Source organism: Panthera onca, chromosome D4 (assembly GCF_046562875.1).
Source record: "Panthera onca isolate mPanOnc1 chromosome D4, mPanOnc1 haplotype 2, whole genome shotgun sequence".
In the NCBI taxonomy this organism is placed as follows: Eukaryota; Metazoa; Chordata; class Mammalia; order Carnivora; family Felidae; genus Panthera; species Panthera onca.
The window spans coordinates 899,034-925,759 of record NC_138351.1 but is presented as its reverse complement, the minus strand read 5'-3'; the positions used below and the strand labels follow the sequence as shown (position 1 = coordinate 925,759).

The 26,726-nt window shown below is 41.2% G+C and overlaps 1 long non-coding RNA gene across 1 annotated transcript in view; it reads left to right on the top strand.

Annotated features, from left to right (window-relative positions):
- The first annotated feature begins 1,783 nt into the window (after nucleotides 1-1,783).
- Nucleotides 1,784-26,726, top strand: part of LOC144614015 (uncharacterized) — a 38,488-nt gene continuing 13,545 nt past the window's right edge. Inside the window, exons 1-3 of the long non-coding RNA XR_014135913.1 lie at nucleotides 1,784-3,395; nucleotides 6,729-6,846; nucleotides 13,493-13,647. This is a non-coding gene — a long non-coding RNA (uncharacterized LOC144614015). The remainder of the gene's footprint in view (nucleotides 3,396-6,728; nucleotides 6,847-13,492; nucleotides 13,648-26,726) is intronic.

Here is a 26,726-nt window from a genome sequence, read left to right as displayed (position 1 = left end):
GGTCCAGGCATGGCACCAGGGCCCAAGCGACTCCAGTCTCGTGATCACCCTCGAGGGCTGAAGTGAGGGTCCATGCGACGGTGCGGCTCAAGGGTAGGGTTAGGGTTTGAGGCAGGCTTAGTTTTCAATGGAGGGTTCAGGTTAGGGGTAGGGTCAGGGTTTGGGTTAGGTCCCAGGAGGCTCCATGCACTGAACCCACAGTCGTGTAGTGTTCTCCCCGAGGGCTGGTTTGAGGGCACCAGGGAGGGTGCCAGTCAGGATCAGATGTTGGCTTCCAAGGCCACACAACTCTATGGGCCTCTGGTTGGGGAGGCCTCAGGTATCCTCTCGGGCAGCTGCAGCTGGGCCTGTGAAACCACATGGTGAGCTTCCAGGTTTCATGCCGCGTGTCCCTGCCTCGATTTTGCACCCCAGGCGCGTGGTGTTGTCAGACTTTGGTATTGGGTCCCCGTGGGAAGAGAGCCTTAGCTAGGGTTAGGGTTCGGTCCAGGGACGTCGCCAGGGCAAAAGCGACTACAGTCTTGTGATCTCCCTCGAGGGCTGAAGTGAGGGCCCATGAGAAGGTGCCGCCCAAGTGTAGGGTTATGGTTGGAGGCAGCTTAGCGTTTGGTGGAGGGTTCCGGTTATGGGTAGGTCAGGGTTAGGGTTAGGTCCCAGAAGTCTCCAAGCGCTGAACCCACAGCAGTGCAGTGGTCTTCCCAGAGGGCTGAAGTGAGGGCACAAAGGAGGGTGCCGTTCAGGATCAGAGTTTGGCTTTCAAGGCCACACAGCTCTATGGGCCCCTGGTCGGGTAGACCTCAGGAATCCTCTCTGGCAGCTGCAGCCATGCCTGGGAAACGACATGGTGAGGTTCCAGGTTCCATGTAGGGTGACCCTGTACTGCTTCTCAACCCCAGGCGCGTGGTGTCATAGGTTTATGGTTCGGTCTTCAGAAATTGCCAGGGTCGAAGTGACATCAGTGTTTTGAATTCCATGGAAGGCTGATATGAGGACACATGCTCCGATGTGGATCTGTTGTAGAGTTAGTGTGATATATAGGGTTAGGTGTAGGGTGAGGATTCTGGTTAGGTTTACCATTATGTTTAGGGTTAGGTCCCTTGGGGCTCCAGGCATTTACCCCAGATCAGAATAGGTGTCTCCCCAAAGGCCTGAGTGGAGTACACAAGGGTGTGTGCCCGTCAGGATTATTCTCTGTGTTCCAAGGCTAGACAAATGTATGTGCCACCTTTAGGGTGTGCTTTAGAAATCATCTCGTGTAGGTGCAGTCGCGCTTTGGAAATGACATGGTGATATTCCACGTTCCATGTCGAGTATTTCTTCACCGATTCTGGAACCCATGTTGCATGGTGTTATTAGAAAATATACAAATGTATATATTCTGATGGAATGATATCTCCCTTGATGTCTTTGTGGTTTTTAAGTGCCCTACTATGATTGTATGAGTATCAATTCTTTACTTTAGGTTTTGACTGTTTTGTGTATTGGATGTCTCAGGTTGAGCACATATATGTTTACAATTGTTGTATCTTTTGTTGGATTATACCTTTTGTCATTATAGTGTCCTTCTTTCTCTCTTATTAGAGTTTTATTTTTAAATCTATTTGTCTGATATAGGTATGACTACTGCTGTTTTCTTTTGTTACTTTAGTTCTATAATTACTCTCTTGTAGGTAGAGGTTAGATAGGTCCTATATTTCATTCATTCTCTCACCTAGTGCCTTTTATTATGAGGAGAGAGAGCACGGGGATGGGAGGGCAGGGTGGGGGGAATGGGGGAAGATAGAGAGAAAGAGAATGAGAGTGAGGATGTATCTTAAGCAAGTTCCATGCTCAGTGCAGAGCCCAATTGGGGCTTAATCCGATGATCCTGGAATCATAGCCTGAGCCAAAATCAAGAGTCAAAATCTCAAGTGATTGAGCCATCCAGGTGCCCCTGTCTGTCACCCAGTGCCTTTGATTTGAGCATTTATTCTGTTTCCTTTCAAAGTAATTGATAGACATGTACTTGTCCTTTTATTACTTGGTGATGGTTGTTTCTGAATCTTTTTGATCCTTTCTTCTCTTTCTCTTTTTTATGGTTTGCTGGGTTTCTTTAGTACCACAGTTGAAATTGCTTGTCTTTATAGTCTACATATGTATTGGTGGTGTTTGATTTGTGGTTATTATTAGGATTGTACCTAACCACTTGTGCATATAGAAGTCTATATTAAGTTGATAGTTGTTTAAGTTTGAACCAGTTCTTTACTCCTCTCCTCCCCGTGTTGTAGATATGTAGTGTCATATTTCAAAACCTTTCATATCGCGAATACTTTGGCTGATGTTTTACAGATATACTCATTTTTATTGCTTTTGCGTTTCGCACTTTAATATTGTCACTTTAGGTGTTTCTTTTCCACTTAAAGAGTCCCCTTTAACATTTCTTGCAGGGGTGGTTTGTTGGTTGTGAACTCGCTGAGTATTTATTCTGGAACCTCTTGATCTCTCCTTCCATCTGAATGATAGTGTTGTGGATAGACTCTCTTTGGCTGCAGATGTTATCCATTCAGCACCTTTACCATACCGTGCTGCTCACTTACAGTTTCAAAGTTTCTTCTGAAAAACATCCAGTGATAACCTTATGGGGTTTCTCTTGTAGGTAATTGTCATCTTTTGTTTTCCTGCTGTTAAATTTTTTCTTTATCACGACATTTTGCATTTTAATTACTAGGACTTGATGTGGATCTGCTTCTGTTGAATATTTTGGGGGTTCTTTGTGCCTCCTGCTTCTGGGTCTGTTTCATTCCCCGCATTAAGGAAGTTTTCATCTATTGTGTCTTCAAATAAATTTTCTGGTTCCATTTCTCAGAGTTCTGAGAATGAGAAATAGGACAGGAGAGACCTATGAAGTTTCTCTAATGAGTCACTGGATTTGCATGCGTGGAGGATAGATTTGGGACTCAAATGAACAATCTACCTTTAACTTAAAAGAACTAGAAAAAAACAACAATCTACCAATGTCCAATGTTCTCAAAAGGGAGAAATTAATCCATATGAGAGTGGAAACGAATGAATTTGAGACCATGAGATCAATAGAAAATATGAAGAAGACCAAAAGTGGGTTTTCTGAAGAGTGAAACAAAATTTTCAAGATTATACATCGACTATGCTAAGACAGAGAGAGGACCCAACTCAAAATAATTATAAATAAAAGTGTAGACATTACACCTGATACCAAAGAAACATAAAGGAGACAAAGAGGCGACCATGGCTAAATTAGATGCCAGCAAACCGCCTACCCAGAAGAAATGGATAGGTTCTTAGAAACACACAATATACTAAGACTGTATCAGGAAGAAATAGAAGGTTTGCACAGACCCATTAAAGGAAGACTGCATCAATACAAGAAGATAACCAAAGTAAGTAAATTGAATCAGTAATCGAAATTCTCTCAGGGAAGAAAAGCCCAGGACCAGGTAGATTCACTGGTGAATGTGACCAAACGTTTGTAGAAGAAATAACAGCAGTCCTCTCACTGATTCAAAAGGAATGAACACCATAAACTCATTTAATGAGACTGGAATTACCCTGGTAGGAAGCCAGAAAAGGATACTACCTGAACAGAAAACTATAGGCCAGTATTCCCGTGATGAATATAGATGAATAATTCCCAGTGACATACAGGCAAACCAAATTCAGGATCACATGAAAAGGATCATTGACCGTGATGTAGGTTTTTTTTTTCCCTGTAGAGGAAGGGTGTTTCAGAAATGCAAATCAATAAATATGACCCCTCACATAATTGAATGAAAGAAAAACCAACCAGAAACCAGACTCTTAACTATAAATAGAAAACGGAGGATTACTAGAAGGGAGGTGGGCAGGGGGATGGGTTAAATGGGTGATGGGCTAAGGAGGGCGCTAGTAGTGAGGAACACTGGGTGTTGTATGTAAGTGATGGATGACTACATTCTATACCTGAAACTAACATTACACTGTATGTTAACCAACTGGAATTTAAATAGAAACTTGAAAAAATAACTAAAGAAATACATAAATAAATTTAAACTAAAATAAATACATTTTTAAATTTTTTCTTAATGTTTATTTATTTTTGACAGAGAGAGAGAGAGAGAGAGAGAGAGAGAGAGAGAGAGAGAGATTGGGCATGATCAGGGGAAGGACAGAGAGAGAGACACAGAATCCGAAGCAGGCTTCAGGCTCTGAGCTGTCAGCACAGAGTCTGATACGGGGTTCGAACCCATAGACTGTGAGATCATGACGTGAATCAAAGTCGGACGCTCAACCAACTGAACCACCCAGGTGCCCCATACATTTTAAAAATTAAAAAGAAAACTCCTGTGACGATATCAATAGACACAGAAAAAAAAGTTCTGAGAAAATTTGGTATCTATTTGTGCTAAAAAACTCTTTAAAAATTCCCTGTAGAGGGAACATATCTCAACATAAGAAAGGCCATGTATGTGAAGCACATATCTAACATCATACTCAATAGTGAAATTGTGAAAGATTTTCCTCTAAGATCAGGTAAAAGACAAGGATGCCCTAGATATGTGAAGGGGATTGGGTGATGCAGGCTTCTGGTTATGGAATAATAAATTACAGATAGAAGATATAGCATAGGGAACATTGAGAATGGTACTGGAATAGTGATGCATGGTGACAGATTGTAGCTGCACCTGTGTTAGCGTATCAGAATGTATACACTTGTCCAATCACTATGTTGTTCATCTGAAACTAATGTAACATACTGTATCAGCTATTCCCAAATAACATGACTTTTTTTTAATAAGGTAAAAGAATGAAATAAAGTTCAGTGTAAAAGAACTTGTTAATGTCTAATCAAGAAATGCATTAAAGTTCCAAACTAGAAAGTCACCATGTCAAATTCTGTAGCTTTCCTATACACTAACCAAATTATCTAAGAAGAAAAGAAAACAATCCATTTACAATAGCATCAAAAACAATAAACTGTATAGGAATAAATTTAGCCAAGGAAGTGAAAGATCTCTCTACAAAAAACTATAACACCCGTGTACAGAAATGGGAGAAATTCAATTTGGATGAAATAAACAGGAGAACGCACAAGTCAGTGAAAAGCCATCCCACGTCCATCTTTCGGAGGAATTAATATAGATACAATGTCCATACTACCCAAAGCCATCTAGAGATTCAGTGCAATCTTTATCAAGACTCCAATGCAATTTTTATGCAATTAGAAAAACATATCCTAAAATGTATTTGGAACCACAAAAAGACCCCAAGTAGCCAATGCAAGAAAGGACAAAATAGGAGGCACCACACTTCTTGATTTCAAGCTGCATTCTAACACAAAGAAATCAGGTATGTCACTGGCATAAGCACACACACAAGACAATGGAACGGAAATTGAGAGCCCAAACTAAACCCTTGCATGCACAGTAAACTAGTATTTGACAAGGGAGTCAAGAATACACAGTGGAGAAGGGTAGTCTCTTGAATAACTGGGGCTGGGGAAATTGAATATTCACATGTATAAGAATAAAGCTTAGCACCTTATGTTATACCACTCCAAGAATTAACTTGAAATGGATTAAAGATGTAAATGAATAGTATGGAAACAAAATGCTTCCTCATCGTTTCAGCTCTTACTATGCCAACACGGAGCTGTTGAGGTGGTGAAGGGTTGGGTGGAGAGTAGTCCTGGACATAGAGGCCTGTGTGTGTGGAACAGACTTTCTTTAGTAGTCTGGAATTATCCCTCTGATCCTTTAAGACTAGCTACTTCCTTCCCTACATTTGCAGGCACAGCTAGTACCATGCTGCCAGCAACGCACTGCTTTGTCTCCTCCAACTCTTAGAAATTCTAGGTGGGACCCAGTGGGAAGGGTGGAGTTTAGAAGCACTGATGCTGCCCTATTGAAACCAGGTGAGAGGAAGGAGACAGGTGCCATTCGGCTTCATTGGGTTTAGGTATGTTAGTGTTGGTGTTGGTGTTGGATTTTTCACCTTTTACCCTAACACATCTCAAAAGTTTAATTTCTGTCCTGCAGGTCCACGTGGTTTCCAGGATATTTCCTCCTTTCCCAGAAGTGCCCTCCATGTCATACCCCGTAGGCTGACATTTATCACCACCCATGGGCTTTGGACCACCCCCACCTTCTCCAAACTGGGGTCCTCTGGGACCTTATCTTCCTCCTCCACCATGTGGAAAGATGATATGATCAGTATGAGTTGACTTATAAAACATGTTTTGTCTATTACTTGTTATGTGTTTGGAGAAGATGCAGTGATGGCACCACAGGGCTTTCAGGTCAGCCTGAGGACAGTGTAATGTGCTTCAATTTCTCAGGAAATGCATGAAATGGGCAGTCATTTACACCTAGTGAGCTGGGCAACACGTGTCTCTGAGAAGGAAAGAGGCCTTACACATGCTGACAGACATAACACTCCCTAGTATGTAGCTTGTACAGAGACCATGTGCTGGGCTCTCTGAGGGATGAAACACACCCCTAACATACTTTCTAGCAAGTTGACACCTGAGCTGTTCACAGCTGCTTGATTAGTTATAAAAACACCTGAACCAGGGCCCTGTAAACCTTCCTCAAGAGACAGGATCAGATCTCCCTCTTGTCCTCAAGGGTCACCCGAGGCACATGAAAAACGGTCTGTCCCTGGTAAGGGACCTGAGAGTGTGAATGAGTTGAATATAATGAAACATGTTGCGAATGGCTTGTTTTTCTTCCACACAGTCTATGCAAGTCAGAATCAACCTCCATCCACCTCCATCCTTTATGAGACCTAAGACGTGATGCAGCTCCCATGGGAAATATCAGTTTTGTCTCTACCAAGGATGCAGAGAAAGACAAGGTAAATTCTGTTGCCCGTTTCAGTTGCAATGCTTTCTGGAAACTTTTATCTGGCCTTGTCTGGTTTTCTTTGTCCTCTGGTGTCTTTACTGTTTGATTTACGTGGTCACAAGCCTCCAGGCTTCTCCAATGTAACATCATCATGTTAGCTAGTGCCTCTGGACGCCACAAGTACATGGAGGCTGAAGACCACGTGGCTCTCACTTAGCGTTTGTGGAAATAACTTGAGGAGGATGACACTTCACTGCACCCTCAAGTCTTCTGGAGCGTCTGACTCCTTCCGCACCTTCTTTACACGGGATTATCCTGATTATTTTCATTTTTTCCTATTTCAGTGTAGGCCATGAATTTGTTCAGAATGTCTGCTATGAGCCTCATGACTGGAATAGATAAAAACTCTTTCCAACATTATATTGTGTGCTTTGTGCAGTGCTGAGGGTTCTTAGAAAAATTTCAGAATTCATTACTGGTCCTTCTGTGTTGGTAAATGTACAATAGAGAATTTCTCCAGTTGTCCCCTAGGTGGAAATACTCTGAATTTTAAGAAGTGGCACGTGTAATAAAAAATGTACGTGGAACTGCAGTGAAGGGAGAGAATCAGTGATTACCTGCAGGGCCAATACCTCACAGAGTTCTTCAGTTGTGTTTATATGAGTAGGTTCTCTTGTGTCCTGGGAGCAGTTGTAATTGGTACTTTGTCTCATGATACCTTATGGGAGTTTTGCCCCTGAAACTGAGACATGTTTCTGTTCATTCTTTTATGTAGAATTTCTACCTCCCTTTTACAATGGCACAAAATAGCTCTGCAACTCATATTGTATTTAAAAGCTGAATTACCTGTGAATTAAGATAAACATACTTGAGACCAATGAATATGCACAGGTAATGTGTTTCCTCAGAAAACACATTTCCAGGCCCCATGCAGGACTCCAGGAATCCCCATCTCCTCAGATGTCCCTGTGGCCTTGCACAGAAGATGTCTTTGTCAGGGAGGGAAGCAGAGTGAGGACAGGCGTGGGATGGCAGGTAGAGCTTTGACCTTGGGGTGGCCCTGGATCTCTGTGTGGTTCTGGTCATTTCTTTCATTCCTTCATGTTCTGTCTGTTCTCAATGTGCAAAGAAAAAGTCTTCAGATCTGGTGGAAGAGGACACCAGAGGGGTCCTGGACACAGAAGCCTGCCTCTCTGGAATACGTTCCTTTATTAGACTGGCATTACTGCCATCAATCTTCTAGAATAGGACTCCTTGGCTTTCTGCATTTGTAAACATGGGCAGTGATGTGTGGCGACAGTAGTTTTTACTTGTGGCATCTGGTACTTTCAGGCTATAGGTGGGACCTCATGGAAGGGTAGAGTTTTCTGACACTGATGCTCTGTTCTACTAGAACCCATGAATGAACAAGGGGCCAGGTGCTGACACCTGCTTCATTGTGTTTCAGCTCCTGTGGGCGTTCTGCTTCTGTCTGTCATACCAACACACCTGTCACTTCTGTAGGTCCCTATGGGTGCAAGAGGACCTCCTTCTTTCCCAGGTCCATCCCCCACAGATACCCTTTATCACTGTTCATGGGCTCTATGGGCTGCCTCCAGCTCCTTGATGTTCTCAGGGACAGGACCCACCACCTCCACCTCGACTATTTGTGAGATGAACTGAGCTGTATGAGTTGACATGTTCAGCACGTTCAGCTCTTGTGTTGTTGAGTCTTTGAGAAGACGTAGAGATGGCCTCACATGCTTTGTAATGCAAGGGTGCTGCTGGATGAGGACACTGTTAAGATTCCTCAAGTTTCTCAGGACATACATATGTTGGGCTGTGTCATTTCCATTACTGAGCTGGGCTGCATATATACTTTGTGGAGAAGGAAAGAGTCTTTTAATAGAAAAGCAGGCATATTAGTTCTGCAGATGTGCCCAGTACACAGTCCATATCCCTGGCTCTGTGAGAGATGAGGCAAACCCTTTTCCATCAGGGGCTTCAACTGTCCTAATGGGGAGAGAGTCACATGCGTTAAATTACATGGAACTTCTGGTCTACAATAATGGCAGCTCCAATAATGGGTCCTCAAGTACAAGAGACGGAGACATGAATCTCATGGGAATGAATTGGAGACTGTTCATGAGAAGGGAGAGCTGAGATGGTGCAGAGGGGACGGTGTTGGACTCAGTGAGATGGAATTGGAGGCCATTTGTGGCAGGGTCCACAACCTGGGCAGGGAGAGTGAGCGACGAGTAACATCCACCCAGAGCTGCTGTATGGGTTCAAGGATAGTTCATGCAGGTATCCTCTCTGAAATGTCATTGTGGCCAAAGTGCACCTAGTTCATTATCTAAATAAAGACTGTTGTTTCCCTTGGAGGTTCTCCTGAAGGTTCTGGATCCTTGTGAAAGAATGCCCTGGAGAATTGTGGTTTAACTTGGTTCTTATGGGATGCTTGTCTGCCTAAGTTTGTGTGCCTCTGTGAGACTAAATGTGATGAAGGGTTGTAGATTAGCTGTGTGGCTACCTTGGCCTTCAGCCTGAATCAGACTCTTAGCAGGAATTCAGGGTTGACCAGGAAACGCCCCTGCTGGAATCTTGTTACCACACCCCTGAACCTACTGTCATGACCCTGCATGAAGATTTGTATCTCTGAAACTTCCCTCACAATTTCTAGAGGCACTGCCTGAGATCCTGCTGTCTCAGCCCTAATGCCATCTCTCAGTGGGGCCATCTCAGAGCCTCAGCATTGTAATCTGAGAAGCAGGAACAATGTTGGTCTCTGAGGTCAGTGCGATGAAGAGGTGGTTAAGCACATAAGGAATTTGTAAAATGTATGGGATGAGTGGGCATTCACCCTTCTCAGGGTGGAAATGAATGTATCTGCACACAGAAGATCATCAACAGATGTTCATTCAGTTTCATGAAACTAAGGGTATAATGCCTGAGGTTGGGAGATTGGCAATTTCTCTTTCAAAAGATACAACAAAGACACCTGTGTTTTTTCTATTGAAATTCAGGTCTTACTTTACAAAGAAGGAAAAGATAAGTATGATAATGTGTATATTCAGGCATCTACATCTAAGATCTGGGGTAGACACACAAATGCAGCCACACAAATATGTGCTCATCCAAGGCCACAGATGTATTGTAGAAGACAAAATGCATAGAGGAGAACAGAAGATCCCTTTGCAATAACTCAAAATCACTTTGACATAGAGGGCAATCCGTTTGAAATTTGAAGAGGACACTGAACCATTACAAACCAGCTATGGTTATTATATATTTAGAGATGGTGTCTAATCTGCCCCTTGGTCTGAATGCTTTCCCTGACCACCCTGTCCACTCCACTTTGTCCTTCCTAATGTCCCCTAATACACTTGTCACAGTTGTGTTTCTGTGTCAGCGTCTGCTTCCAGGAAAATCAACACTCATTCCCCATCAAGTGTACACTTTGGGGTTCCTGTATATGCAGTTAGCCAACACATAGTATGTACACGATTGGTGGAAGAAGACAGATCATTCTTCGGGGTTGTAATGCCTGGAAGGGACCTATGGTTCCATCTGAGGAGTTGGATACATCCTTTAGGAAGATCTGGTGGTGGTTGTTATATCTGTAGATAGATACTCATGAGCACACGGCGTGCGTGCTAGTTGATGGGGTTTGTGCTGATGAGGAGGGCAGGTATCTGTCTCCAGGAAAGGGTCTCTTCCGATGGTGAGGAATGGATTCAGGAGACCAGTAAGGAGGCCTTGCATTAACTCAGTTCTTGTGCCCTTGTGCACCTTACCAGCTGCCCCCAATAGCACCAATCCAGGTGGCCTCCAAGGGGGTAAATGGCACAGCTTTTGTGGTGAGTCACATGATGTCTCACAAAACTTCCCCTGTTGCCTTATTGAGGGATGGGGAGGGCAGAGCTCCATGGTCTGAGATAGGTTCCTTGGACACCACCCAGGAGAGTTGTGTGTAAGCATATGGCTCCTTCTCATCGGCCAAGCCAATCCACTTTGTCCCAGGGACACTGAACCCTGTGAGCCCCTTTTTCCTCCCAGCTTAGGGAAGCAGCCAGCCCTCCAGGAGCTTTTGGGTCATGGCTGGGCCACCAAGGGTAAATGTCTGGCTATCCACATGCTGCCAGCATTGCTCTAGCAAATGTCAACATGAGCAGCTGCTGTACAGGGGATTCTCCTTCATTGTGATCAGGGCCTGGGACAAAACAAAACATGAGAGAGGGAGAGACAGGAATGCCCTGTGCTCCTGGACAGGGCTGCATGCACAGAGCAGATATCCTGAAGCCTGGGGAGAGGTGGAGAAAGGGACAGGCAGGGAGAGAGACACTGAATTTGTGATAGGGGTATTGGGCAAGTCCTAGAGAGTGAAAGGAAGAAATAGAGATGTGGTTAGAGAGAAACAGAGACAAAGAGGAAGTACAAGGGGGAAAGTAGAGACCTGGTCCAGGAATGTGGATGGGGTGAGATGGGCCAGGGGAGAGGGGATGTATGAAGTGTCTCTGAGTGCTGGGGCAGAAATGGTAGGTATCATGGGCATCAGTTTTCCGTGACTCCAAGACTCCAACATCCCTGGGGCCAAGCTTTGCAGAGGCTATTGCATTTGAAAAGATGGGTATCCCTCATTTCTCCTGGAATTGTGGGGGCACAGCCTCATGTTCTGTCATAGAGAGGGATGTCTTGAGGGAGAGTGTGCTGCTCATTGGCAGGTAAACGCCAGAGCCTACCCTGTGGGGAGGGGACCCGGATCCATCTCCCTCACTGCCCCAGGCCCTGTTGGATTTCCCCAGCACTCCCTACCAGCTGGTCTTCCTCATGTTCTGAACCCAGGCATCAGGCATTGTGTTGCCCCCAGGTCCGGCAGTCTGTACCTGGCAGAGTTGAACTGCTGATATTGATAAAAAGTATTTGACAAGAAGGTCCATATTCTCCCTCTGGAACTAGCGGTGTGCATCAAGATTGTGGGTTTCTATCCTCCTGTCCACTGCCAAACTGAGGATGCCAGATGGTAGGTGAACCCTTTAAAACACCATATTCTTCTCTTACATCAAATTCAAAGACATTTTCTTGTCCCAGCTTTCTTTTAATTTTGAAGAGATGACAATTAGTAATTGAAGGCATAATGGTCCTATAGGAATTGGACATATATGACTGATGGACATTATTTCATACATCTATATCCCTAAAGCACATTTCATTGGAAATATTAGCCAAGTATACATACAGTAAATTCATAACAGATGTGTAGCTCCCTGTAAGTTGCATTCTGACCCTGTCACATATGTGTCATCAAAGATATTATTAGTGACTATTTAGATAAGCTCTCAACATCAAGATGTGATATTAGAGAATCTGGTATAAATGGAGTTTCACAGATTCTAAATTAGGAATGATTTTTTAAATTTATAATGTTTCTGTTTTTCTTTTTTGGAGACAGCCTGAGGGAGGAAGGGGGGAGAGAGAAGGAGACACCGAATCTGGGGCAAGCTCCAGGCTCTGAGCTGTCAGGACAGAACCTGACTCAGGGCTCAATCTCATGGACTGCAAGATCATGACCTGAGGGGAAGTCAGACGCCTAACTGACTAAGCCACCCAAGCGCCCCAGGAATGATAGTTCATTGGCAAAAAAACAGAAATTAAAGATAGCGTAAAGGATGTCGACTTTTAATTGAAATATTCTTCACACATTTGTTGTATTAGTTTTAGGCATACATTTTAGTCATTCCATATGTCTATAAATTATGTTGTACTTCAGCACAAGTGTAGCTATCCTGTGAAAGCATGCAACAATATTATTACAGGATTGACTCTATTCCATTGGCTGTCCCTTGTATCCCTAGGACTCACTCATTCCATAGCTGGAAGCGGTTATCTCTCTCTAAGGTGTCAATTCTTTATCTAACCTAAATAGTCTGGTGGCAAACACAATTACTTGCTCAGCATGTGTAAATTGGTGGTCTATTTTTCTGTGGACATTGCTTAAAACATTACAAATGATGTCATTATGTTAATAAATTCTGTTTCATTCTTCACTCAAAAAAAAGGAGAAGGAAAAGGTTTCTTTGTGTCCCAGGCCCTGTCACTAAGACCCTTCCCATTGTGGAGAACAGGCTGAGTTGCCCAGAGCACCTTCAGTCCCTCAGCTGAGCGACAAGGGCCTTCAACATTGCAGGAATTCCCATGGTAGCCAGCAGAGAGAGCTCAAGCACCACAGACCCGGAGGGGCGGGTTCCTCTGCCTAGGCAGTGATGGCCAGCAGAGGGCGCACCATCGGCTTTTCTGACCCAGGGTACTTCAGAGCAGGAAGGGCTGCTGTTGCTCCCAGAGGACTCAGGGCCTCTGCCGCTGTCTCAGGACAGAGAGCAGAGCTGCGTTTCCAGCGGGTTCTGCCGCCCGCCCCAGGGGAGACCTTGGGAGCTTTGCAACAACTTGGCATCTCCTGAGTCGCCAGAGAGAAGCTGCCTTTTTGTACTGAGTGCTGAGGAGGGGGCGCTGGGTGGTTTCCCTGGGCAAGCTGGTTGCTAAGCAGCACAGGCCCTTGCATTTTCTGGGCTGTTCCCGTGTTTCATTCCTCCACTTACCGGACGTATTTTATTAAAGGACTCGTGGATTGCGGGGTCCCACGACATCACCTCATAGATGCAGTCGATGGTTTGTTCAAGATTCAGGCTTGTTTCCAGGAAGAAACCCTGACAAATTCAGAAGAACGGGAGCTGCATTCCATTAGGACATGAATACACGAAATGTTTGTCTCAGGACCTTCTAGAAGAATGAGCTGGGACCCACTTTCCGAGTCCTGCTGGAACCAGAGACCGAGGTAAGGGCACAAACTGTCCCCCACATCATACATGCTTTTTAAAAAATTTATGGTTATTTTTCCAACCTAATGAAGTGATTGAAAACTACAGAAAACCTGGTAGGTAGGTGTCTTAACCTTATGTTATCTTTTACTTTAAATTGCACTTAGTAAACATACAGTGTAATATTAGTTTCAGGAGTACAATATAGAGCAACACGTCCACGCGTCACCTGGTGCTCATCCCAGGTGCACTTCTTAATCCCCAGCAGCTGTTTCATCCATTCCCCCACCTCACTGTGGAACCCCTCAGTTTGTTTTCTAGTTAAGAGTCTGTTTGTCACTGTCTCCTCCCCCCCCCCTTTGTTTTGTTTTATTTCCATGTGTTAGTGAAATCATCTGGTATTTGTGTTTCTCTGATAGGCTTATTTCACCCAGCATAACATTCTCTCGCTCCATCCACCTCGTGGAAAATGACAAGATTTCATGTTTTTACGGCTAAATAATATTACATTCCATATACTACCTCTCAGTTTTATTCATCAGTTGATGGATGCTTGGTCAGTTTCCGTAATTTGGTGTAGAAAATGCTGCTGTAAACATCATGGTGCATGTATCCCTTTGAAGAATTATTTTTGTATTCTTTCTGTAAATACCTCATAGTGAAATTGCTGGATCGTAACATAGTTCTATTTCCATTTTTTTTTTGACGAATCTCCATGATGTTTTCCAGAGTGGCTGCACCAGTTTTCATTCCTTCCCACAATGCAAGAAGGTTTCTCTTTCCCCACAGCCTTGTCAACACCTGCTGTTTCATCATTCATTGATTTTAGTCATTCTGACAGATGTGCCGTGTTATCTCATTGTACTTTTGAATTGTATTTCCCTGAAGACGAGTAATGCTGAGCATCTTTTCATGTGTCTCTTGGCTATGTTTATGTCACCTTGGGAAAATGTCCATTCATGTCATCTGCCCATTTTTAATTGGATTTCTCATTTTTTGGGTGCTGTATAACTTTATATATTTTGGACAGTAAACCTTTATCAGATGTCGTTTACAAATATTATTCTGTAGGTGTTTTAGTTTTGTTGATTATTTCCTTTGTGACAGAAGCTTTTTATTTTTATGAAGTCCCATTATTTTTGCTTGTGTTTCCCTTACCTCAGGAGATATATCTACAAAGATGTTTGTACAGACAATGTCAAATAAGATACTGCCTGTGTTAGGTATCCTCTGGGATTTTTATGGTTTCAGGTTTCACACATAGTTCTTTATTCATGTTGGATTTATTTTTGTGTATGTTGTAAGAAAGTGGTCCGGTTGTGTTTTTGTTTTGTTTTGCAGGTTGCTGTCTAGTTTTTCCAAAACCACATGTTGAGGAGACTTTTTTTAAGTTTATGTATTTATTTTTGAGAGAGAGAGAGAGAGAGAACATGCAGAAGAGGGTCAGAGAGAAATGGAGAGAGAGAATCCCACGCATGCTCTGCACTGCCCTGAGATCATGGTTGGAGCTGAATCCACGGTCACACGCTGTGGAGACACACATGTGTCCCAAGAGTATCTTTTTTTACCCATTGGATATCCTTTCCTGCTTTGTTGAGAATTAATTGACCATATATGTATGAGTTCATGCCTGGGTTTCCATTCTATTGGTCTCTGCGTCTATGTTTTTGTTGTTGTTGTTGGTTGCCAGTACCATACTGTTCTGTTCAGTACAGCTTTGTAATATAACCTAAAGTCTAGAAGCGTGATGTCTCCAGCTTTAGTTTTGGTCTTCAATTTCTTTTGGCTGTTTGGGGTCTTTGTCACTCCATACATATTTTGGGACTATTTGTTCTAGTTCTGTGACAAATGTTTTGTTTGTGTGATAGGGATTTCATTACATGTGTAGATTGTTTTGTGGAGTGTAGACCTTTTAACAGTATTTTGTTCTTCCTATCCGTGAACATGAAATGTATTTCCTTTTCTTTGCGTCCTCTTCCATTTCTTTCCGTCCTCTTCCATTTCTTTCATCAGTGTTTCAAAGCCTTTAGAGTACAGATCTTTTACCTCTTTGGTTAGGTTTATTCCAGGTATCTTGGGGTATTTGGTGCACCTGTCAATGGGATTGACCCCTTACTTTCTCTTTCTGTTAATTCATTATTTGTCTACAGAAATGCAATAGATTTATGTACATTGATTTCTGTATATTTTGATTTGTTGAATTCATGTATCAATTCTAACAATTTTGAGGGGAATCTTTCATGTTTTCTATAGAGAGTATCATGTCATTTCCAAATAGTGAAAGTTCTATTTCTTCCTTGCCAGTTTGGATGCTTCTTATTTCTTTTTGTTGTCTGATTGCTGTGGCTATAACTTACAGTACTATGTGGAATAACAGTGGTGAGAGGGATCATCCCCATCTTGTCCCTGACCTTGGAAGAAAAATTTCAATTTTTCCCCATTGAGGATGAGATGAGCTGTGGGTTTTTCATAGATGGCCTTTATTATGTGCAGGTAGGTTGAGTACCAATATACTTGCTAGGGGGTTTTATCATGAATGGACGTGACATTTTGTCAAATCGTTTTCCTGCATGTCTTGAAAGCATCATATTGTTCTTATCCTTTCTTCTATTACTGTGGTGCATCATGTTGATTGATCTGTGAATGTGGAACCACCCTTGCAGTCCGGGAATATATCCCACTTGATTATGGTAAATGATTCTATTAATGTATTATTGACTTTAATTTGAAGGTATCTTGATGTGAATTTATGCATACATATTCATCGGGATATTGGTCTGTAGTTTTATTTAAATTTTTTAAAACATATTTAAAGTATTTATTTACTTAGAGACATAGGGTACATAAAAGTGAGGGAGGGGCAGAGAGACAGGGAGAGGGAGAATCCTGGCCATGCTCCACACTGTCAGCACAGGGTCCAACGTGGGACTCGAATCCATGCGCTGCAAGATAATGTCCTAATCCAAAATTAAGATTTGGACACCAAACCCACCGAGCCACACAGGAGCCCCGGCAGTTTTCATTTTTAGTGGAGGCTTTAACTGGTTTTGGTATCAAGGTAATGATGGCCTCATAAGATGAATTTGTAAGTTTTCCTTCTTTTTTTATTTTTTGTAATAATTTTTTGTATAATAATAATAATAATAATAATAATAGTAATAATTGTAATGGTGGAATTCATTAGTGAAGCCATCTGGCCCTGAACTCTTGTGTTGGGGGGAAATTTTTTATTACTGATTTGATTTCTTTCTGTTTTCAGATTTTATGTATCTTTCCGTTTCAGTTTTGGTAGTTTGTGTGTTTCTAGGGATTGTTCCATTTTTCTCAGAGTGTCCAATTTGTTGCATATAGATTTTCATAATATTATCTTCTAACTGTATTTTTGTGGTGTTGACTGTTATTTCTCCTGTGTTATTTGTGATTTTATTTGAGTCCTTTCCTTCTTCTTTGTGAAAAGTATGCCTAGGAGGTTTTCATGTTGATTACTGTTTTCAAGGAACCAGCCCCTGGTTTCATTGATTTGCTCTAGTGTCTTTTTGGTTTCTATATTCCTTATTTCTGCCTTAATCTCTATTATTTCCTTCCTTCGGCTGTTCTTCTCATTCCTTTAGTTATAAGTTAGGATTGTTTGGGATTTTTCTTGCTCTTTATGGTAGGCTTGTGCTGCTATATACTTCCATCATAGACTGCTTCTGCCGCATTCCAAATACTTTTACCAGTGTATTTTCATTTTCATTAGTTTCGGTGTATTTTCTCATTGATTTCCTGTTTGACCCATTCATTTGGTAGCATGTTATTTAACCTCCCTTTAATTGTGGCCTTTCCCCCTTAGTGTGTGTGTGTGTGTGTGTGTGTGTGTGTGTGTGTGTGCGCGTGCGTGCGCACACGTGGTTAACTTCAAGTTTCTTAGCTTTGTGGTCAGAAAAAAATGCTTGGTCTGATCTCTGTCTTTGGGTACCTGTTGAGGCCTGATTTGTGACCTAGAATGTGATCAATTATGGAGAATGCCCCATGTGCACTTGAAAAGAATGTGTACTCTGTCATTTTAGTATGGAGTGTTCTGAATATATCTGTTAAACCCATCTGGTCCAGTGTGTCATTCAAAGCCATTGTTTCCTTGTTGGTTTTCTGTTTACAGGTTCTGTCCATCGATGTGAGTTATGTGTTAAAGTCCTCTAATATCGTTATATTATTATAAATGAGTTCTTTTATTGTTGTTGTTAAATGTTTTATATACTTGGTGGTTGCATGTTGGGGGCATCAAAATTTACAATCATTGGATCTTCTTGTTTGGTTGTCCCCTTTAGTATGAGATAGTGTTCGTCTTCATCTCTTGTTACAGCTTTATTTATTTTTTAAATTTAAGTCTTAGTTGACATACAGTGCATTCTCGGATTCGTGAGTAGAATTCAGTGATTCATCCCTTACATACAACACCCAGTGCTCATCACAACAAGTGCTCTTCTTAATACAGGTCCCCCATCTAGCCCAGAGCTGACCCATCTCCCTCCATGAATCTTCACTTTTTTTTCTCTATCATTAAGAGACACATGTGGTTTGTTACCACTCTTCTCTTTTCCTGCCCCCTTCCCATGTTTTCATCTGTTTTGTTTCTTCAATTACACATGAGTGAAATGATATATTTGTCTTTCTCTGATTGACATATTTCACTTAGCATAACACATTCTAGATCCATCCACATCGTTGCAAATGACAGGATTTCATTCTTTTTGAAGCCGAGACATATTTGATTGTATATACGTATGTATGTATGTATGTATGTATGAATATATACACGTACACACACACACACACGTGTATACATGAATACACAGACACACACATACACAGACCCCACAACTTCTTTATACCTTCATCACTTGTTGGATACTTGGGCTTTCTCCATAATTTAGCTACTGTTGATAAAGCTGCTATAAATATTGGGTGCATGCAATTTTACTACTAGGTATTGACCTAAAGGGTACCAAACTACAGTCTCAATTTTAAAGTTTTTTTGCCCGATATAAGTATTGGTACTGGGTTTCTTTTGATATTATTGGCATGATAAATGTTTTTTCATTCCCTCAATTTAAATCTGCAGGTGACTTAAGTCCAAATAAGGCTTTGTAGGCAGCACCTAGATAGGCCTTGGTTTTTTTTTGTTGTTGTTGTTTGTTTGTTTCTTTTTTTTCTTTTCTTTCTTTTTTTTTTTTTTTTTTGTGTCCATTCTGTCTCCCTATCCAATGTCTTTTGATTGGAGCATTTATCGATTTACATTAGAGTAATTATTGATAGGTATATATTTAGTGACCTACTAGTTGTTTTACCATTGTATCTTGATGTTTTCTCTGATCCTTTCTTGTCTGTAACAATTTTGGTCTTTCATTTCCACTAAAAGAGCCCGATTTATATATTCTTTACTTTTGACTGGTAGTATATTTCTTTACTTATTTTTAATATTTTTTTCTTTTTTAAAATTTAAGCCCAAGTTAGTTACCTTATAGTGGAATAGTTTCAGGATTAGAATTTAGTGATCTGTCAATTACAAAATATATCCAGTACTCATCCTAAGTGCTGTCTCTAATGCCCATCACCCATTTAGCCCATACCCCTATTCAGTAACCCTCCAGGAACCCTGAGCTTCTTCCCTCTATTTAACGGTGTCTTATCGTTTGACTCCATCTCTGTTTGTATCTTATTTTTGCTTTCCTTTCACTACGTTCTTCAGTGTTATGAATTCTCTCATCTGTGGAATTTAATATGATGTGTGTCTTTCTCTGACATATTTTGCTTATCATAATAAAGTCCAGTTCACTAAACGTTGTTGAAAATAGCAAGATTTCACTCCTTTTGATCACCGTGTAATATTCCATTGTATGAATATACATCTTCTTTATCCATTCATCTGTCAATGGTCATTTGGCCTCTTTGCATAATGTAGCTATTGTTGATAATGCTGCTATAAACATTAGAGTGCATGTGCCACTTGGAGTCAGCATTAATGTATCCTTTGTGTAAAAACCTAGTAGTGCAATTGCTGGGTCCTAGTGCAGTTCTATTTTGGTTTTTGTAGCGAATCTCCATACTATTTTCCAGAGTGGCTACACCATTTTGCATTCCCACCAGCATTGCAAAAGCTTTCCCTTCGCATCCTTGCCAACATCTGTCGTTTCCTGAGATGTTAATTTTAGCTATTCTGATCGGCGTGAGGGGATATCTCATTGTGGTTTTGATGTGTATTTCACTTATGAGGAATGAGGTTGAGCATCTTTTCACGTGTGACCAATCTGGATGTCCTGTTAAAGTGTCTCTTCATGTCTTTTGCCCATTTCTTCTCTGGATTATTTGGTTTTTGGGTGTTGAGTGTGATAAGTTCTTGATAGATTTTGGATACTAACCCTTTATCTGATATGTCACCTGTAAATATCTTCTCCCATTCCATTAAGTTTCCTTTTAGTTTTCCTGATTGTTTCCTCTGCTGTGCAGAAGCTTTTTATCTTGAGGTCCCAATAGTTTATTTTGGTTTTATTGCCCTTGCTTTTGGAGAAATGACAAGCAAGAAGTTGTTGCGGTCAGGATCAAAGAGGTAGGTTGCCTGTTTTCTCCACTAGGATTTTGATGGTTTCCTGTCTTACATTTAGATGTTTCATCCATTTTGAGGTGTGTGTGTGTGTGTGTGTGTGTGTGTGTGTGTGTGTGTGTGAGAGAGAGAGAGAGAGAGAGAGAGAGAGAGAGAAGTTTAAGAACATAGTCCAGGTTCATACTTGTCACTGTCCAGGTTTCCCAGTACCATTTGCTGAAGAGACTCTTCTTTTTCCTTTGGATATTCTTTCCTGCTTTGTGAAAGATTATTCAGTCATATGTTTGAGGCTCCATTTCTGGGTTCCATATTCTGGTCCTTTGATCTATGTGTCTGTTCTTGTGCCCGTACCATACTGTCTTGATGATTGCGGCTTTCTAATGCACCATAAAGTCCAGAGTTGTAATGTCTCCATCTTTGTTTTTCTTTTTCAACATTACTTTGGCTCTTTGGGATCTTTTCTGGTTCCATACAATTTTAGGATTGTTGTCTCTAGCTCTGTGAAAAATGCTGGTGTTATTTTGATAGGAATTACATTGAATTTGTCGATTGCTTTGGATAGTATTGACATTTTAACAATATTTGTTCTTCTAATCCATGTACATGGGATTTTTTTTTCATTTCTTTGTGTCTTCTTCAACTTCTTTTATAGACGCTGTATGGTTTGTTCTTTTAATTTTTTAATGTTTATTTATATTTGAGAGAGTGAGCGAGCAAGTGAGAGCGCATGAGCGGTGGGGGGGTGGGAGGGCAGAGAGAGATAGAGGGAGACACAGACTCTGAGGTAGGCTCCAGACTCTGAGCTGTCAGCACAGAGCCCGTCAAGGGACTCAATCCCACAAATGCAGGATCATGCCCAGAACCGAAGACGGCACTTAACCGACTGAGCCACCCAGGAGACCCTCTATTGTTTTAACTGTACTGATCTTTTCCCTCTTTGGTTGGGTTTATCCCTGGGTATTTTATGGTTTTCAGTGCAGTTGTAAATGACATCAATTCCTTGATTTCTCTGTTGATTCATTACTGGTGTATAGAAATGCAATCAACTTCTGCATATTGATTGTATATTCTGATACTTTCCTGAATTCCTGTATCAATCCTAGAAGTTTTTTGGTGGAGTCGTTCAGATTTTCCACGGAGAGTATCGTGTCTGTGAGCAGGGAAATATTGATTCCTCCTAGCCAACTTGGACACCTTGTATTCTTTTTGATGTCTAATTGCTGAGGCTAAGACTTCCAACAGTATGGTGAATAACAGTGCTGAGAGTGGACATCCCCGTCGTGTTACTGACCTTAGGGGGAAAGCTCAGTTTTTCACCACTGAAGATGATATTAGCTGTGGGACTTTCATATCTGGATATTCTCATGTTGAGGAATGATACTTCTATCCCTCCTTTCATGAGGTTTTTTTTTTTTTCACCAAGAAAGGATGCTGCTGCATTTTGTCAAACGTTTGTTCTGCATCTATTGAGAGGATCATGTGGTTGTTATCCTTTCTTTTATCAATGTGATGTATCACATCAGTTGATTTGCAGATATTGAATCTATTGTGCATTCCAGGAATAAAATCCACCTCATTGTCCTGAATAATCCTTTTTATGTATTGTTGGATCCGGTTTGCTACTTTTTGTTGAGAATTTTCGCATCCAGGTTCATCAGGGAAATTGGTCTGTAGTTTTCCTTTCCGGTGGGGTCTTTGTCCAGTTTGGACTCAAGGCCATGCCGGCCTCATAGAATGAGTTTGGAAATGTTCCTTCCATGTCTCTGGCCATGACCTTATCTTGTTCTTTCATTTGGGATGCATTCCTCTTATCTTGGCATTTTGGTTGAGTATTTACCTTCTCTGTTACCAAAGCTCATTATGTTACCTGCCTCTGGGATGAAGGGCTTTATGAAGAGGAGATCATCTAGTGTCCAGGGCCTGGCACATCATGGAGTGTCTGTGGTGTGTGTTGCATGCACTGTTTTGTGTTCTGGCTGCACTATCCTTCAAGCCAGTTGTATGAGCAATGTATGGTCCTTGGCCAGAATGTTGTGAGACTTATCTAGGTCTGCTCCAATCTGCTTGTTAAGTGAGACTTGAAATGATTGCCACTAGAAGTGAAGCCCTGCATAACTGTCTGGTCAAGAGAGGTGGTATGGTCATGGGCTTCCCCTGGTCTTCTGGGGAAGGGGCCAGCTCCATTGGGACTGAAGCAAGATTGAATGACCTTGAAGGCCAGTCTCGCCAGAACACAGGAAGTTGGGGTTGTCGTAAGCAGCTTAGGCACCCAGTGTGGGGATTGCCTTGGTTCCAGCAGATGGCTCTGTGTTTTTTTTTGCTGGGGGGGTTTGCAGAGCAGGGTAATGGTGCCACGCAGCTCCTCTGTCCTAGCTCTTTGTCCCCTCATTGTGAACACTGCTTCACAGGGATGCTCTCCACGATGAGTGTATAATCTCCCCCAGTGTGTGCACCAGGTGTTGTACAGATCACTGTTTCAATGACATCTGCCTGCAAGTTGTTTGCGCTTTCTCTTCAGGAGTAGGCCAGTGCCCTCATGGCTGTATCCCAGCCAAGACTGCTAACCTTTGAAACTCCACATTCTCAGGGTGCCTGGATGGCTTGGTTAAGTGTCTGACTCTTGAACCTGGCTCAGATCATGACCTCTTGGTTGTGGGATTCTCTCTTTCCCTGTTGTCTTGCCCCTCTTTTGCATGTGCTCCCTGTCTCTAACTTGAATAAACTTAAAAAAAAAATAGTGGCATGGAATACCTTATTTAGGCAAGACTGCCTCTCTGAGGGGAATGGCAGGGATCTATCAGTTAAATTTCCAGCACTGACTAGGAAATTCTTTGCTGACTGGTTAAAGGTTACATTCCTGCAGGAATGAAATTAGGTTTAGTGACATGTGGCCTTAACGTAAGTAACTCCATGACGGGCCTGTGATTTTTCTTAACATTCCAAACCCAAATTTTTACACATACATTTTTTTCATTAAATGTATAGCCCTAAATAATATTTTAGGCATCTACTGCCGGCCCAAAGATCATATCCTGTGAAACTGTGACCATCTCCTAATCATAGGTAAAGATCGACTCTGTGGTTCTAAGATCTTTGTGGCTCTAAGTTACTTTGATCTATGTTACTGAGATCTTTGTGAGTATAGGTTACTGCTGACCTTTTGAAGTCTTTGACGCAGGGACCCCCAGCCAGGTTGCTGACCCATCACTTAGGCACAGAAGCACCCTTTCCAAGTCACCCCGCCCTAAAGCGTTGTCTTTCCCTCTTGTACTTCTGGGACTTACCCTTTGGCAAGTCACATATCCTCATGCAAACATGTCAGTGTGGACCAGAGAAAGCTGCTTGCCTGTGACTCCCCCTTCATGGTCACATCTTATCCTTCTGAAACCCTTTGAACTCCCTATCGTTCTTCCAGTCTTTGAATATCTCTTCGATTTGGAAATATTTGATTCTCTTGTATTCCTGCTAAAAATATACGTGAAAATATTAAAGCAAGGGTTCTTTACAATAAGTGAGCCAGTCACAATGCTTCATCTGGCCACGTGTATGTTTTTATTTTTGACGATGTTCAGGCATGATGTGACGTACATCCTGTAAAATCTGAGTATCATTCATTATCTAGCATAACCACCTTTATGGAAAGCCATTCAATGACATGCTCGTTCAAGATCAGAAAAACATTTACATACCACATAATAGAGTGGTATATACATACGTTATTATCTTAAAATATGTAAAGTAGATGTTTCTATGAAGTGTTTATCATGCGTTCAGTTTTATGTACCATGAATGCTATTATTTAAATTAAACAATAGTAAGAACAATAGGTACATGTACATCACTAGTAACTAATACTGGAACTGGTTATGTAATCTTATGTGTAGAAAAACCATGATTACTAATAATCTATTCTTTCATGATGGGTTTCTAGTTACCAAAAAAAATTGGGAGCATAATACTGAGTATCCACATACATCAGACTGTTTTCTCACTATTGATGTCATAATGGTTGGTACATGATCACAATCAATGTATCAAAGAGATATGGTAGTATGAAGTAAAGTTTATATTTGTGTTCAGATTGCTTCGGTTTTTAACCTCTCCTAGCCCAGACTCATCCCAGCTGGCACATTACAGTCATCCTGTCTCCTTAGGCTCCACTTGGCCATGACAATTTTTAGATTTTTCCATATTTTTCATAAGGTGCAAAGTTTTGAGGGTATGTTTGTAGAATGTATTTTGTAGAATGATCCTTGGTTGGGATATGTCTAACGTTTGTTCAAATGCTTAAGCCAGAGTTATTGTGTTTTGGAGCAGAAGATCCAGAGGCATAGTGCCATCCATAATTATCACTTCACATAAAGATTGTTTACTCTGAAGATTGGGGTCTTTTTTGGTTCCATACAAATTTTAGGACTGTTGTCGTTCTGTGAAAACTGCTGTCGGTAATTTGATGGAAATTGCACTAATTCTGTCAATTGCTTTGGGAAGTATAGACATTTTCACTATATTTGTACTTCTGATCCGTGAGTATGGAATGTCCTTCCATTTCTTTGTGTCATCTTGAATTTCTTTCATCACTGTTTTATACTTTTCTGAGTATAGGTCGCTCACCACTTTGGTTAGATTTATAGATATCTTATTTTTGTTGTATGACTGTAAATGGGACTGTTTTCTTAATGTCTCTTTCTACTGCTTCTGTATGGTCTACAAATGCAACAGATTTCTGTACAATGATTTTGCATCCTGTGACATTGCTGAATTCATTTATCAGTTCTAGCAGTTATTGGGTGGACTCTTTAGGGTTTTCTATATATAGTGTCATGTAATCTGCAAATAGTTTCATTTTGTTTGTCTGCTGGCTGTGGCTAGGACTTCCAGTAATTTGTTTACTAAAAGTGGTATGAGTAAACATCCTTGTCTTCTTCCTGACCTTACAGGAAAAGCTCTCAGATTTTCCCCATTAAGGTTGATTATAACTGCAGGGTTTTCATAGATAACCTTTATGATGTTAATGTATGTTTCCTGTAAACCTACTTTAGGGGGTTACATGCATGAACGGATGTTGTACTTTGTCAAATGTTCCTTTCTGCATGTATTGAAATGACTGTATGCTTCTTTTCTTTTAACGTTTACTAATTTTGAGAGAGAGCGTGAGCAGGGAGGGGCAGAGAGAGAGGGAGACATAGAATTCGAAGGAGGCTCTTGGATCTGAGCTTTCAGCACAGAGTCTGACGCAGGACTTGAACTCAGGAATCATGAAGTCATGACCTGAGCTGATTTCAGACTGTTAAAGGATCAGCCACCCGGATTTCCTGATCATCTGGTTCTTATCCTTTCTCCTGTTGATGTATTGTATCATATTGATTGATTTGCGAATATTGAACCACCTTTGTAGCTTGGGAATAAATCCCATTTAATTGTGGGATATATTTACAGTTGTTATATCTTCTTTTGGGATTGTACCATTTACTGTTATATACTGTCCTCCTCTGTCTCTTGTTATGTACTTTTTTGAGTGTATTTTTTCTGATACAAATATTGCCACCCCAGCTTTCTTTTGACATTCATTTGTGTGATGTTTCTCTATCCTATCATTCTTGAGGTGTAAAGTGGGTCACTTGTAGGCATCAGAATCTGTTTTGTTTTGTCATCCATTCTTAGACCCTACCTCTCTAGACTGGAGCATTCACTCCATTTCCCTTCAAAATTGATTGCTATGTATATATGTATTGCCATTTTATTGCCTGTTTTGTTGTGGTTTCTAATGATTTTCTCTGATCCTTTCTTGCCTTTGTTTCATGTATTGCTTATTTTCTTTAGTGATATATTTTGATTTCTTTATTCTTAGCATATTTATGACTGGTTTTAGGATATGGCTACTGTTAGGTGTTTATATAACCTCTTCTGCATTTAGCAGTTTGTATTAAGTTGATGGTCATTTACCTTTGAACCCATTACTTTCTCCTCCCTAGGTTTTTGGCAGATGTTATTATATTTCAGATCCATTTCTCTGAGTATTTTAACTGATTTTTTTCCAGAAATGTTCATTTTTTACTTGAACTTGTCTTCTACCTCTATACTGTCACTGTTGGTCTCTCATTTCCACTCAAAGAATCCCTCTTAATATTTCTTGCAGGACTGGTTTAGTGGTACAAACTCCTTTAGTTTTTCTTTGTGAAAGTCTGTGTCTCCTTCATCCTGAAAGATAGCCTTGCTGAATAGAGTATTCTTGGCTGCTGATTTTTCCATTCAGCACTTTGAATATGTGATGTCACTCTGGCTTGCCAAGTTTCTTTTCAGAAATATGTAGCTAGCCTCATGGGTCTTCCCTTCTAAGTTAAGGACTGTTTTGCTGCTTTTATGAGTTTTTCTTTACTCTCACCCTAATTTGTAAGTTTCCTTACAATAGGTTTGTGTGTTGGCCTGATTTTGATGGGAGTTCTCTAGTCTCCTGGATGTGGATGTTTGTTTTCCTCCCCCAATTAGGGAAGTTTTCAGCTATTGTTTCCTCAA